Source organism: Rhinatrema bivittatum, chromosome 3, assembly GCF_901001135.1.
Source record: "Rhinatrema bivittatum chromosome 3, aRhiBiv1.1, whole genome shotgun sequence".
NCBI classification, from domain to species: Eukaryota; Metazoa; Chordata; class Amphibia; order Gymnophiona; family Rhinatrematidae; genus Rhinatrema; species Rhinatrema bivittatum.
The window spans coordinates 569,672,025-569,685,937 of NC_042617.1; the positions used below are offsets into that span (position 1 = coordinate 569,672,025).

The following is a 13,913-nucleotide window of genomic DNA, read 5'->3' on the forward strand; positions in this document are numbered from 1 at the left end:
GCCCGTGAGATCCCCGTATCTCTGGAAGACCTGATCTCCCTGGTCGGTAGAATCGACTACCGCCTTCGACAACGGCATCAGGAAGTAAGGGTCCTTCGACCTCCTGCCCTACAACCACCCTGTTTGGCGAGTCCTCGGTTGAAGACCTTACCAGCGGCCCCTCAACGTCCCGAGGAGCCTATGCAGATCAACCATGGCCGCCTGATTCCAGAGGAACATCTCCGATGCAAAAAAATCTGATCTTTGCTTATATTGCAGCGGTTCCAGACACCTTCTTCAGACATGCCCTTTGCGTCTGTGAAAACTCCAAAGCCTGAGCCCGGCGAGGGTCCTGACCTTGGACACTTCAGTTTCTGGCCCTCAACTGTTGCTGCCAATCTCCCTCTAGGGAGTCACGTTCATTCGCCACCACTGCCCTCGTGGACACTGGAGTGAGTGGAAATTTCATTATAGAAGAAATCGTCAATCTCCTTCAGATACCAATCCAACCACTGGGCATACCACTACGTATCGCCTCAATTCAAGGAGAACCTCTCCCTGATCGGATCACTCACCGTACCATGGCCATTCGCCTCACTGTTGGGACCCTCCATGATGAGGAGATCTCTCTCCTGATCTTGAAACGATCAACACACCCAGTAGTCCTTGGACTTCCTTAGCTTCAGTTACATGAACCCCACTTCAACTGGCAATCCCTGCAACTCACCCAGTGGGGCCCTCGATGTCAAACTCATTGTTTACGGCAAGTGTCTCCATCTGTGACTATTCTAAGCTCTACAACCCTTCCTGGGTTACCTGCTCCGTACATTGAGGACGTGTTCTCAAACAAAACGCCGATATCCTGCCTCCACTCCAGAAGTTTAACTGCCCCATAGAACTACTACCTGGAACCATGCTTCCCAAGGGCAGAATCTATCCTCTTTCACTCCCAGAAACCCAAGCGATGTCAACAATCATCAAGGAAAATTTGGCCAAAGGGTTCATAAGACCCTCTACTTCCCTGGTAGGCGCCGGGTTCTTCTTTGTAAAGAAGAAGGATGGCAGTCTAAGACCATGCATAGACTACAGAGGTTTGAACGCAGTAACCCGTAAGGACCGGTACCCACTGCCACTTAATCAGTAAACTGTTCGACCGCCTACAGGGCGCACAAATAATTACTAAACTAGTTCTACAGGGGGGCATATAATCTAATAAGGATTCAACCGGAATACATCTGTAAAACCACTTTCAACACAAGAGACGGTCACTACGAGTACGTAGTAATGCCCTTCGGGCTTTGCAATGCTTCCGCAGTCTTCCAGCGGCTAATGAACGAGATTTTCTGGGATCTTTTGTACTCATTCGTCGTAGTGTATCTGGATGATATATTAATCTTCTCCAAAGACCTGAAGTCTCATCATTCCCACATTCAAACAGTCCTCCAATGCCTTAGAGACCATGATCTCTATGCTAAATTTGAAAAATGCATTTTTGAACAATCCAGTCTCCCATTCCTAGGCTACATCATCTCCAGCGTGAGTTCACCATGGATCCTGACAAACTCCAGGGTATTCGAGATTGGCCTCAACCAGTGGGTCTCCGAGCCCTACAAAGATTCCTTGGATTCACAAATTACTATCGAAACTTCATTGCCAATTACTTCATGTTGGCCGCTCCACTCACCGCTATGACAAGGAAGGGATGTGACCTTTGAGTCTGGAGTCCCAAGGCCCAATCAGCCTTCCACCCTTGAAAGAGGCCTTCTATACTGGCCCATGTCTACGTCATCCGGATCCTAACCGCCCCTTCATAGTCGAAGTCGACACATCCGCCATTGGAGCAGGAGCGGTCTTGAGTCAATACTCCACCAAGGGAACCCTAGTTCCATGTTCTTTCTATTCACATAAATTCTCCTCCACAGAACAGAATTATACCATAGAGGACCGCGAACTCCTAGAGGTGAAACTTGCCCTCCAAGAATGGCATCCCTGGCTTGAAGGGGCGCAGCACAAATTCACAATATTTACCGACCATAAAAATCTGGAACACCTAAAGGAGACCCAGTTACTTAACCCAAGACAAGCCCGCTGGGCTCTGTTCTTTGAGCGCTTCAACTTCGAGCTTCACTATCGACCAGCGGCAAATAACCTCCATGCAGATGCGCTTTCTATCTCCATCAAACCAGAAGATACACCCGAGACTCCCAGGCACATTATTAATCCAGCTTGCATATCAATTGCAGTCACCACTACGGTATCAGCTGGGAAGATGATGGTCCCCCACCGTCTCCGTGCTCTGTTGGGCTCACGATTCCAAGCTGGCCGGGCACCCCCGGCTGAGCCCGGACTCAAGATGCTCCAAAGGCACTATTGGTGGCCTGGTATGACAAAGGACTCCCGAGAATACGTGGATTCCTGTCCAGTTTGTGCACAGGAAAAACCCCCGACTGGTCACCCATGAGGGCTTCTTCAACCACTTCCTGCACCCACCGAACAGATTTCATCGTGGATCTGCCTCCTTCAAAAGGAAATACTGTACTCTGGGTCATCATTGATTGCTTCTCAAAAATGGCCCACTTTATCCCTTACCTGGACTCCCATCGGCTCCAGAGTTAGCTCGACTCTTCTTAAACTACGTATTTCGTTTACATGGACTACCACAAGAAATCGTCTCCGATCTTGGCCCTCAATTCACTGCTAAATATTGGAGATCTCTCTGTTAAAAGTTCAATATTACGTAAAACTTATCATCAGCCTATCATCCTCAAGCAAATGGCCAGGCTGAGAGGACTAATCACTCTTTGAAAACTCCTGCGATCGTATGTCAATGACCAGCAAGATAACTGGGCTGACCTCCTGCCATGGGCAGAACTATCCCATAACACCCATATCGCCTCTGCCATGGAAGTTTCACTCTTTGCGGTAGTCTTTGGCCGTCAACCGCACCTACCCTTGCTGGTTCCACTCAGTGTACCCTCACCTGCAGCCCAATCGACATCACAAACCATACTCCGGCTATGGAACCAAGTAAGGGAGCGGCTCTGCCAAGCAGCTGACCGGGCCAAACGCTTCACAGACACCCATCGTCGGACCTCATCTCGGTTCCTGCCTGGACAAAAAGTCTGGTTTAGGAGCCAACTGGGAGGGAACTCTATCAACCTAACTATCCTTCCTACCTTTTCCCCTCTCCTCCCTGACCCCTAATCCCTACCTACCTAACTTTTTTTTTTTTTAATTTTAAACTTACCTGCCCTGATGAGCAGAAGTAAGTTACACGCACCAACTGGCTGCTGGCGTGCGCTTCCCCAGGACAGGGTCTAATGGCAGCTGTCCTGATTGGCTCCCACCCCCCGGCCTACCCCTTTCACATAGCTCGGCACTCTGGCACGTGTCGGCTGGGCCGTTTGTAAAATGCGCGCATGGCCTGGCCACTCGCGTATCCCCCGGTTTTACGCGCACAGGCTTTTTAAAAATTTGGCCCAATGAGCGGAAATAGTTACCAAGTTAAACAGACATCGATGGCATGCTGTAAATCTTTTCACATTCAAAGAGCCATACCTACCATTCCCATAGACAACCAAGATAGAGTGCAAGGATTTATCAACCAAGCAAACAGATTGGAATATTAGAGGAGCAGTCATGGAAGGAATTAAGGCCTTATTGTGCACAAGGATGTCCTTTGTTGTGCTTTGGCACGTGGCACTTCCAGCACCCCATGCAGACTGTTCACCCCCTCGCATTGATGATGACATCTGGTGCGGCGGGACTGCAGCCCCTGCTTGTCATCGGTCTGGCGATCAGATCACAAGGAGAGCAGGAGAATCAGCCACGATGGGGCATAAGCAAAATCAGTTGCAAAAGTATGTAAAATAGCTATTAGTGAATCAAAACATTATGCTCATTAAAACAGCTCAGGTTCAGTACAGAAAAAAACGTAGCTACACAGGGAGGCATAATTACATTTGTGTTACGTCCAAATTAATGTGCATATTTTCCTATCTGCAGCAGTGCTGCCTCATTTGAAGCTCATTAACAATTTCCATCAATATGTATGTAGATCACTGTGTTTATATACATTAAAAGCCAATGTTAATGCGGTTTTGTAGATCAGCCCCTAAATGATCAGTGACCTATAAGCATTAACCAAGAGCAGACTAAGTCAATAACATCACAATGTGCTCTGACCTCTCTGAACTTAATTGGCCAGATTCCCATTAGGATACTAAGGTAAAAAACAAACAGCCCTTCTAAGTGTGGGGGTGGATGGTCAGGGGTACATGAAAAATGTGATTCGGGGCCAATGGGTGCTCTACTATCTATGGCAGAAGTTTGAATAAAATTATATTAATCAATCAAAAGATATTGGGAGTGGAAGGACACAGAGGAAGGGATAGACAGCTACACAGATATGATTATTTAAGACCAGTTTCCTTGTAGGAAAAAAGGCTAAAACATGCTAAAGTATATCCATTTAATAAAACTAGGTAGCTACATTAAAAGTATTGGTACCTTCTTAAGTAATTTCCCTGCCATTCATGTGTAATAAGATTATACACTGCAGTTCAGATACACATAACAGACAGCTCCTCCTCTGGGGAGCTTACCATCTATCAAGATAGACAAGTAAGTGTTTAGGGAGAAGAAGAGAGAAGATTTAAATCTAAAAGGTGGGTTAATAGCTGGAATTTAATTGAAGAAGGGACCACTTTATCTAATTTTGTGATCACTTTTTGTTTTATCTCTATATTTTTGTTGAATGTTATGTATACTGCTTTGAGTTTTTGTTGCAAGGTGCTTTAAAATACAAACAATAAATATTAGAGGAAAGTTGCAAGAAATCTAACTTTTCCCAGCAAAACAATCTTATAAAAGAAAATCAGGAAATTGTGTGGGTGAAGTGTAGGGAGGGCGGGATTCAAGTAGGACTAGCAAATTAAACAATTTCACATACTTTTCTGAAAACCAAAATCAGAATTACGGCAGTTGTCAGAAAGCCCAACAAATTAAAGCTCTCATCTGCATGAATCTATGCTGAATTGCTTTCTCTACGGAAAGCCATTAAGGATCTTTTTTTATTTAGGTAAAGCCTTGGTCAACAGTTAAACAATAAGCCTTACCTTCTGTGGTAACTTGGGACTTTTGTAGCTGGGGAAACAGCCACTAGGATAAAGGGGGCAAACGCAGGCTTTTTCCTTACATACATTTTATTTACAGAGAAAAATCAAAAACAGAAAGAAAATGCTCACCTTGCAGTGCTGGCAACATAGTCAAACCTAGTCTTTGCATACTCTGGCTTCCTGCCTGCTCCCCAGGGCCTATCTATAACCCTTCTGGGCCCTGCCTTATGCTAGACTGATGGGATCCTCCCTGGGCCCAGAATCCCTCGTGGGGCTGATCCTTAAGGAGGACCAGGCTAGATAGCTATGGCCAGTCAGTTCGGGTGGGTTGAGGGAGTGTCCTGTTTACTCCACACCTCCCAAAGCTCCAGGCAACTACCATAAATACATTTGCACCCCGTAAAGCACAGCTGCAGTTCAAAGGAGCCTAGCCTATACAAGACATCTTATTCTCTGAATGCTAGATTTTAGAGCAATTGTTTGCCCTTTTTAAATGGATGGCACTATACTTTTGGAATGAGTTATTAATTTTTGGTCTTTATCTGCCTTCATTACTATCTTACTATGTTATAGTCTAGCTCAAACCTCACGTTTGTTGGTAAATTATTCCTTAGGGTAGGGGGGGCCACTATGGAAAACGTGTTCGCTCTCGCCCCGGCATTGCTTATTTCTTGTTGTGGAGATACTTCAGGTAAAACCACTTGACTAGTCCGGAATTCCTACCCCAGTTTGTACCAGCAAAATTTATTCTGTGAATAGCATGGGCCTTTTCCTCTCATTCTTTGATGCACCAGAGTGAAAACTGCAGACTTTGATTCACCAGGGCGAAGTACTCTTAAGACTGGAGATTTGAGGATAGAAGAGTCACAAGTCATGATTGTGAAAACCAGCAATTTCTCACTGAGCTCAAAAGTCTGATTTTGTTGATTCTGGCAGAGTGTGTTTGTTTTGTTATGCATTCATCCACAGGAAGCTAGCAGGATGATATCTGCTGTTGCATGTTAAATGGAATCATTAATGTGTTTAAGTAAATAAAGAACGAACAATAAGTTCCACCCAAAACCGAACAAGCCTACTTTTCAGGATACGCATGTGTGCGCTTCCATGTTCTGTCGTGTGCATGGAGCTGAAAGAAAACACTCTTATCAAAGTCCTCACGTGCCTAATCACACGTCCTGAAAAATAGTTATTAGGAAAGCACACACATACAGCAATCTCATAAGCCAGCTTTTCCTTCAGAGTGTAGGGTAAAAACCAGGGGTGTGTCTGAGTGTCATGCTTTTTAATGTACTTCGTAATCTGTTGGTTTTTGTCTCTTTACCTTCCGCATGTTCAAGTGAGAGCTAGTGCTTGGGGATTTCATTAACATGGGCAGCTTGCACTTCCGTGTCCGTCCCCCCCCCCTCCACTGTCCGTTTTACCAGACACCCAATATATTACACAAACTCCGTTTTTTGGTGAAAACAAGGCCGCAGCATTTATTAATTTCATTAACACAAATTAACATATTATAATTTCCGGCACCCGAGCCGTCAGTGTTCACCGATCCTGTAATCCGGGCCTCCCAATAGGCGTCCGCCGTGTTGAGCCAGTCCGCCACCATCTTTTGGCCCCCCGCCGTGCCATAGCCAGGGGGCCATTCCTCCGGGCTGCCCACGCCCAACACACGCCCCTTTTCTTTCCCGAGGACTTCCGGTCCGCCCGACCTTGTCCTCGAAGTCCACCTCCACCTCCCGGCTCGGGTACCCCCGCCACAGCTGCGACTAAAATCAAACATATACAACACATTTTTTTTTTTTTTTTTTTTTTTTGTTTTGTTTAAAGCAACCTCGCCCCTCCAGCTCCCTATGCTTCACGACACTCCCCTTTTGTCCCTTCCCTCCTGCTAGTCTGGGTGGGTGGGTGGGGAAGATTGTGAGCGCTGTCCCGGTAAAAGACCGGGCACAGCGCTCGCTGTTGCTTTAAAGGGGCTCAGCCTCGCGATATCCACGAGGCTGACGTCACTAGCGTGATGACGCGGCGGCCTCGCTGTGCCGCGCGCGTCATCACGCTCCTCCCCGTCCCCATGCCGGACGCTGCAGCGGCCTCCCTTTGCCGCGCTCGCGATCGCGCCCCTCCTCTGGTCCCCGGCCGACCCCGCGTCGCCGCGCGGCCCCCGTCCCCCCAGGTAAGCGCCGTCGGGGAGGGGAGGAAGCCATGTGGGGGGGGGGGGGGCCCTCCCCTCGGCAAGCGCCATGTTAAAGGGGGGGCCCTCCCCGCACGCCGCGACTCGGCCCCGACTAACATGGGCAGCTTGCACTTCCGTGTCCGTCCCCCCCCCCTCCACTGTCCGTTTTACCAGACACCCAATATATTACACAAACTCCGTTTTTTGGTGAAAACAAGGCCGCAGCATTTATTAATTTCATTAACACAAATTAACATATTATAATTTCCGGCACCCGAGCCGTCAGTGTTCACCGATCCTGTAATCCGGGCCTCCCAATAGGCGTCCGCCGTGTTGAGCCAGTCCGCCACCATCTTTTGGCCCCCCGCCGTGCCATAGCCAGGGGGCCATTCCTCCGGGCTGCCCACGCCCAACACACGCCCCTTTTCTTTCCCGAGGACTTCCGGTCCGCCCGACCTTGTCCTCGAAGTCCACCTCCACCTCCCGGCTCGGGTACCCCCGCCACCAGCCCGGGACAGTGCCAACTTGTCCCGGGCCCCCCCCCCCCCCCCCATTGCTGCGGCCTACCCAGCCTCCCCTTATCTCACACCAAAACCCGTTCTAACGCTTCCTGTATGGCGTTATTAAAAATATCGTAGCCGATGTCAGATAGGTGTATCTGATCTGCCCGATATAAACCTGAGCATGGCTCGTCTGCCCATTCATGCCTAATTTGATGTATACCGTTTTGCTGAGCCCATAGCCCCACCTGGCGATTAATTTTCTTCCTGCCCCTTCCCCATAGCTTGCTGCCCTGCCATTTTATCCTTGGTATGATGTCCGACCAGATGATGGTCGTTCCCGGTGCCATTTCTTTGATCTTTGCTAAATCCCTCTTTATCCTGTCAATTAGCTGCTTGGCTGTATGCGCTCCCATGTCGTTTCCCCCTAGGTGGATGACTATCGCGTCTGGTTGACGCAACAGTCCCAATTTGTGCTGCATCTCTGTCAAGAGCTGGGCCCACTTCATCCCTGACCTCCCCATCCATTTTAGCCTGACCCCTTTCGGGGCCAGGCCCAAGTGTATGCCATATGTCCTTTCTTGCGCCCGCTTGGCTGCCCATCTTACGAAGGAGTGTCCCACTAGCCAAGCTACCTTCGCTTGGCTCCATGTATCTGCGGGTGAAATTAACAGAATTAGTTCACTGATTGCGCGGACTCCGGTCTCACATATCTCTTAACTATTGCGGATTGCCACCTACCGATTTGCCGAATGGTTTCAATCGGCAACCCTGCTTGCGCCGCGCTAGTCGCCACCCCGATCCGGAATGAATGAGTTCCATATTCCCTTGGATCCAAACCTATGCGTTCCAATACCCTGCGTAACACTGCTGTGAACTGATACTTTGTCAGCGGCACTCCATCCCTGTGGATCAGGAAATGATCCCCACCCTTAGGCCGTGTGCGCACGTAATTTGTTATGTTCCTTACCGGACAGGTTACCTGCGCCCCCGCCTTCACCAGTTGTATATCAACCCCTCTCGCCTTCTGATCGGTCTTGGATTTGTGTATCCGGAGCCTGACAAACCGTTCGTGTACCTGTACGTTACTATATAATAGTCCGTTATTACCAGCATCATTCTTGGATGGTGCCACCAACTCGCTAACCCTTAGGGCGGCGAAGAATGCCGTACAGAAGGCCGCCCTAAACAATGCCACCTCCAATGGCTCAGTGCAAACCTGCTGAACCGCATACCACATTTTTTCCAACACCTCATGCGTTATCGGTCTCCTTTTATCCCCTTGCCATGTCACCTCCCTCGCCCAGCCTGTCAATAACTTTTTCACTATGAAGAAACTGAGTGGGTCCCCTAAGCCCTGTGCCTTTGTAAAGAAGGCGAAACCCGCCAAGTGGTTTATTGTGGCCCCTCTGGACCAACCTGACTCTTTTGCCCATGCTATGAATTGCACCACTTGTTCCGCCCTCACTATCCCTACCGAAACGCCTCGCCCTTGAAGAAACTCCTGCACCCTAGCGTAACCCCTGCAGTAAGCTCTCCAGGTTGCCGGGGCCACCGACGCCCTCAGCAACCCCTGCTCGACCTTGCTCCAATTTGCCATAGGTGGTCCGGTATTGGGACTCCCTCCGCCTCTGCCTCCGGCACCTGTTGGCGAAAAAGATCCCACTTAGCCCTGGATAACGCATCGGCCACCTGATTCCGGACACCGGGTACGTGTTTCGCCCTCAATGTTAAATTCAAATGCACGCACTGCAACACCACCTCCCTAAGCAAATCTGCCACGCGCGCGCAGTGTGCTGTCTGCTTGTTCAGCACCGTCACTACTGCCATGTTATCGCACCAGAAAACTACACATTTATTTTGTAATTTATGCGCCCACACTGTGATAGCTACTAGTATGGGGAAAAGCTCCAGGAAAGTTATGTTTTTTACCAAACCCCCATCCCTCCATCTCTGCGGCCATGGGGCCGCGCACCAAGCACCCTGCCAATACGCCCCGAAACCCCATCCTCCGGACGCGTCCGTGAATATACCTAAGTCCTGATTTGAAACCGGCTCTTCCTGCCACATTGTTACGCCATTAAAATTGTCTAAAAAACTAAGCCACATTGCAATTTCAGCCCTGATGGGTTGCGTTATTCTGATATGGTAATGCGGGCGTCTTATTCCCTTTGTCGCGTCTGCTAACCGTCTCAGAAAAGCCCTCCCCATTGGTATGACTCGGGTCGCGAAATTTAGACTTCCGATTATGGATTGCATGTTGGTCAGGGTGATCTTCCTTGCTGCCAACGCCTGTCGTAACATGTTCCGTAGCTTGCGCACTTTCTCCATTGGTAATCTTGACGTCATGGCCCGCGTATCTATCTCTATGCCTAAGAATGACAAGGTGGTCACTGGACCCTCCGTCTTTTCTTGTGCCAACGGGACCCCGAACTCTTGTGCCACGTCCTGAAATGTGGCTAGTAGTTGTGCACAAGTGTTCCTATTGGCCGGACCTACGAACAAAAAGTCGTCCAAATAATGGACCACATTGCTGTTCCCTGCCCGCCTTTGCACAACCCAGTGTAGAAATGTGCTGAACATTTCGAAATATGCGCAAGATACGGAACACCCCATCGGCATACATTTGTCAAAATAATATCTACCATTGAAATGAAAACCCAGCAGCGGGAAACTATCCGGATGCACAGGCAGCAGCCGAAATGCGGACTTTATGTCCGCCTTGGCCATTAGTGCCCCTTGCCCGCATTGCCTTACCAGAGCTATGGCTGCATCGAAAGATGCGTATTGCACCCTACAGGCAGTCTCTGGCAGGTGATCGTTAACCGAATCGCCTGGAGGGTATGAGAGGTTCTGGATTAGCCGAAATTCACCTTGTTCCTTCTTAGGTACTACCGCCAAGGGTGAAAAAATCATCTCCCGGAAGGGCGGGTCCACGAATGGACCCGCCATTCGACCCATCTCAATTTCTTTCATAACCTTCAGGTGGACAATGTCCGCATGTCTCCCCGCCGAAGCGGCATTCCCTAAACTTGCGCTGCTGATGCGCCCCTGAAACGGTATCTTAAAACCGTCGCGAAAACCCTCCCTAAGCCTGGCAGCCTCCTCCCGCTTGGGGTACGCTGCCAGCCATTCCTCCATAATTGCCACTTTCACTGGCGAGAATGCCCTCTCCACAACCTCATTGCTTTCCACCTCCGCCAACATTCCCTGCCGGCCAATGACCCTTCCTGGTGCATTTGCTCGCCGGGTGTGGTGCAGCGCAGATGGAACATATGTGCTTAAATTTGCAGTCATTAAAGGTACATCCCGCCTTGTTAAACCTCCAACACACTTTGCCATTCCCACCGTCCCCCCACACCTTGACATTTCCGCCATCCCCCCATGAACCACTCCCCGGCGTTGCCACTCCGATGCCTATCTTTCCCGCTGTGTGAGACCCTCCTATATCAAGTACCTTACTGGTCATCTGCCGTAACCACAGGCCCACGTCCTGTGTTCCCCATGACAAGCTCCTATTACCCTCCATTTTATCCCTAAACTGCTCGTCATAATTAAGCCAGCACCACCCCTGGTACTCCTTATAGGCCTCGAGTATCGCATCTGCGTAGCTAAGCATGGGTGTATACTGGGACGGGTCCTCCCTTCCTATTACGCTAATCATTCTGAGGAAGGCTCTGGCCCAGTTAATGATATTTTTTGCCACCTTCACTTCCCCCCCTTTCTTCTCGTCCTTCTTTCCCTTCCTCTTCCTCTCAGATGCCCCTTTCCTGCCCTCTAAAATGGAGAAGATATCAATGTACTCCCTTTTCCTGATTTTGCTACGCAGATCCCTCGGGACACTTTCCCATAGGTCGGCTAACGGGGGTAACGCCGTTGCCACTGAGGTGCCCGCGGTTGCCCGCTTAACCAACGCTGCAGACCCTTCCTCCGCTCCGCTCCCTTCTGTCTCGTCCTCTGACGAGCTAGTGGAGGATTCGCTGTCGGGCCTCCTTCTCTTATTACCCTTTCCCTTTGTTGCTCCGTCCGTGCTCCGTTCTCCACCGCCTGCACTCACTGTCGCCTCTGCCGCTACTGTCGGTAGTGCCTCTGACGCTCGGCTCGCGCCCTCCTCGTCTGAACTTGGCACGCCTTCACCAATGTCCATCCCTGCCGACGCTTTCGCTCTGCTCTTGTCCTGCGCCACGATCCGTTTTCCGGGTTGTTGCCCCTTCTTGGTCGTCCTCCCGCGCGTTTGCGCTGACCCAGTCGACTTTTTTGTTCTGGGGTCACTGTCCTGTGGTGCCGCCGCTCCGCCAACCACCGGACCATACCATGGCGGTGGTACCTGCCACCATGGGGGGTACATGTGTTGCTGCCATTGCTGTGGGCCGTATGTGTTTCCACCCTGGCTGCCTTGGGTCGATGATTCCGGGGGTGGGCCCGATGCCCCCATCGCTGGCATGGCTCCTGCACCCATCGCTGTCCACATGGGCCATCCCCATTGCGGCAGTCCGCCTGTTCCCATTTCCCACTGCGGTGTGGGTCCTCCGGGGTTGTTTTGTCCCTCCGGGGCTGTGTTAGGCTGCTGCCTCCTGCCTCGACTCTTCTCCCCCTGGGTCGTCCCCGTTGGTCCTGCTCCCTTCTTGCTCTTGTCCCGGGGTCTCTGGATCCTCCGGGCTCCCCCTCTGCCCTTTCCTTCGCCAATGGCCGGGTCCGCCTGCGTGCCGCGTGGCCCAACGACTCGCCGCTGCCGTGCTCCCCCCCGTGCTCTTGCCGCTCCTCTGCCCGGCATGCTCGTGATTAATCCACACACTAAACTCCTTTACTTTATTATTGTTATTTGTTTATACTCACTGTTCGCAGTTCACGGGGGGGGGGGGGTCTGGCCGAGTCCTTGTCTCACTGCTGGCTCCGTCCCTGGTCCTTGTGCCAGCTGCCGGCTGCCTGCTCTGCTCCCAGGTTCGCCCCACGCCTTCCTAGGCTGCAGTCTCGCTGTTGTATTGAAGTATCTCTTCCGCTTCTGTCTCTCCTTCCCACGTGGCTGCAGCGTGTAGGTTCCTGACCCGCTGGTTCGCGAGGAAACTCGCAGCACCAGCAATCGGGGCTCATGTCCTGCCTCCCCACGTGGTCACAGCGCTCCCGAGCTCCCTTCTCTGCCCCGGACTCGGGCTCGTGCTCCCTCCGCAGCACCAAGAATGGGGGCTCGTGCACTACCTCCCCACGTGGTCGTTCCTCCCCACGTGGTCACCGTACTCCCGTGCTCCCTCCGCTGCCGGGTCTCTGGGTCTGCCGCAGTCCTCTCCGTTCGGCGTTTCTCCTCCGCTTTTTTTTTTTTTTTTTTTGTTTCTCGCCGGGTAGCGCTGGTGCTCCGGGCTGTTTCGCCGCCGATCGTGGCCCCAAGGCCTCCTCGCTTGTTCTCCGGACAATAAATCAGATCCCCGATCCCGGAGAAGATTGTGAGCGCTGTCCCGGTAAAAGACCGGGCACAGCGCTCGCTGTTGCTTTAAAGGGGCTCAGCCTCGCGATATCCACGAGGCTGACGTCACTAGCGTGATGACGCGGCGGCCTCGCTGTGCCGCGCGCGTCATCACGCTCCTCCCCGTCCCCATGCCGGACGCTGCAGCGGCCTCCCTTTGCCGCGCTCGCGATCGCGCCCCTCCTCTGGTCCCCGGCCGACCCCGCGTCGCCGCGCGGCCCCCGTCCCCCCAGGTAAGCGCCGTCGGGGAGGGGAGGAAGCCATGCGGGCGTGGGGGGGGGGGGCCCTCCCCTCGGCAAGCGCCATGTTAAAGGGGGGGCCCTCCCCGCACGCCGCGACTCGGCCCCGACAACTGTAATGTACCTTTGGAGACTCTCATCACAGTGTGAAAATGAATTGCTTTCTGATCTGGCACAGGTTAGGTTTTCCTTTCAGCTATGGGTTGAATGAATTCTGATTATTTTTTATGGGTTTTTTTTACTTGATCCCTTAAAAGAGGTTAAGAATAGCCTTTCACTGGACAGTGTGCAGTGCAATATAGTATGAGCTATATTAACCAAATTTTGGAATACAATATCAACAGCATTATGAAAATTAATATTTCACTTCATTGTCAACTCAGGTGCAGTGCAAGCTGGTGAGGGCTGATCCTGTAAGGAAATGGATAAGAAAAGATTGTTCTTAAAAACCTT

General features: G+C 51.0%; 1 protein-coding gene across 1 annotated transcript in view; it reads left to right on the top strand.

The window, feature by feature from the left end:
• Positions 1–13,913, top strand: part of MTHFD1L (methylenetetrahydrofolate dehydrogenase (NADP+ dependent) 1 like) — a 623,332-nt gene that overhangs the window by 382,184 nt on the left and 227,235 nt on the right. The window lies entirely within an intron of this gene.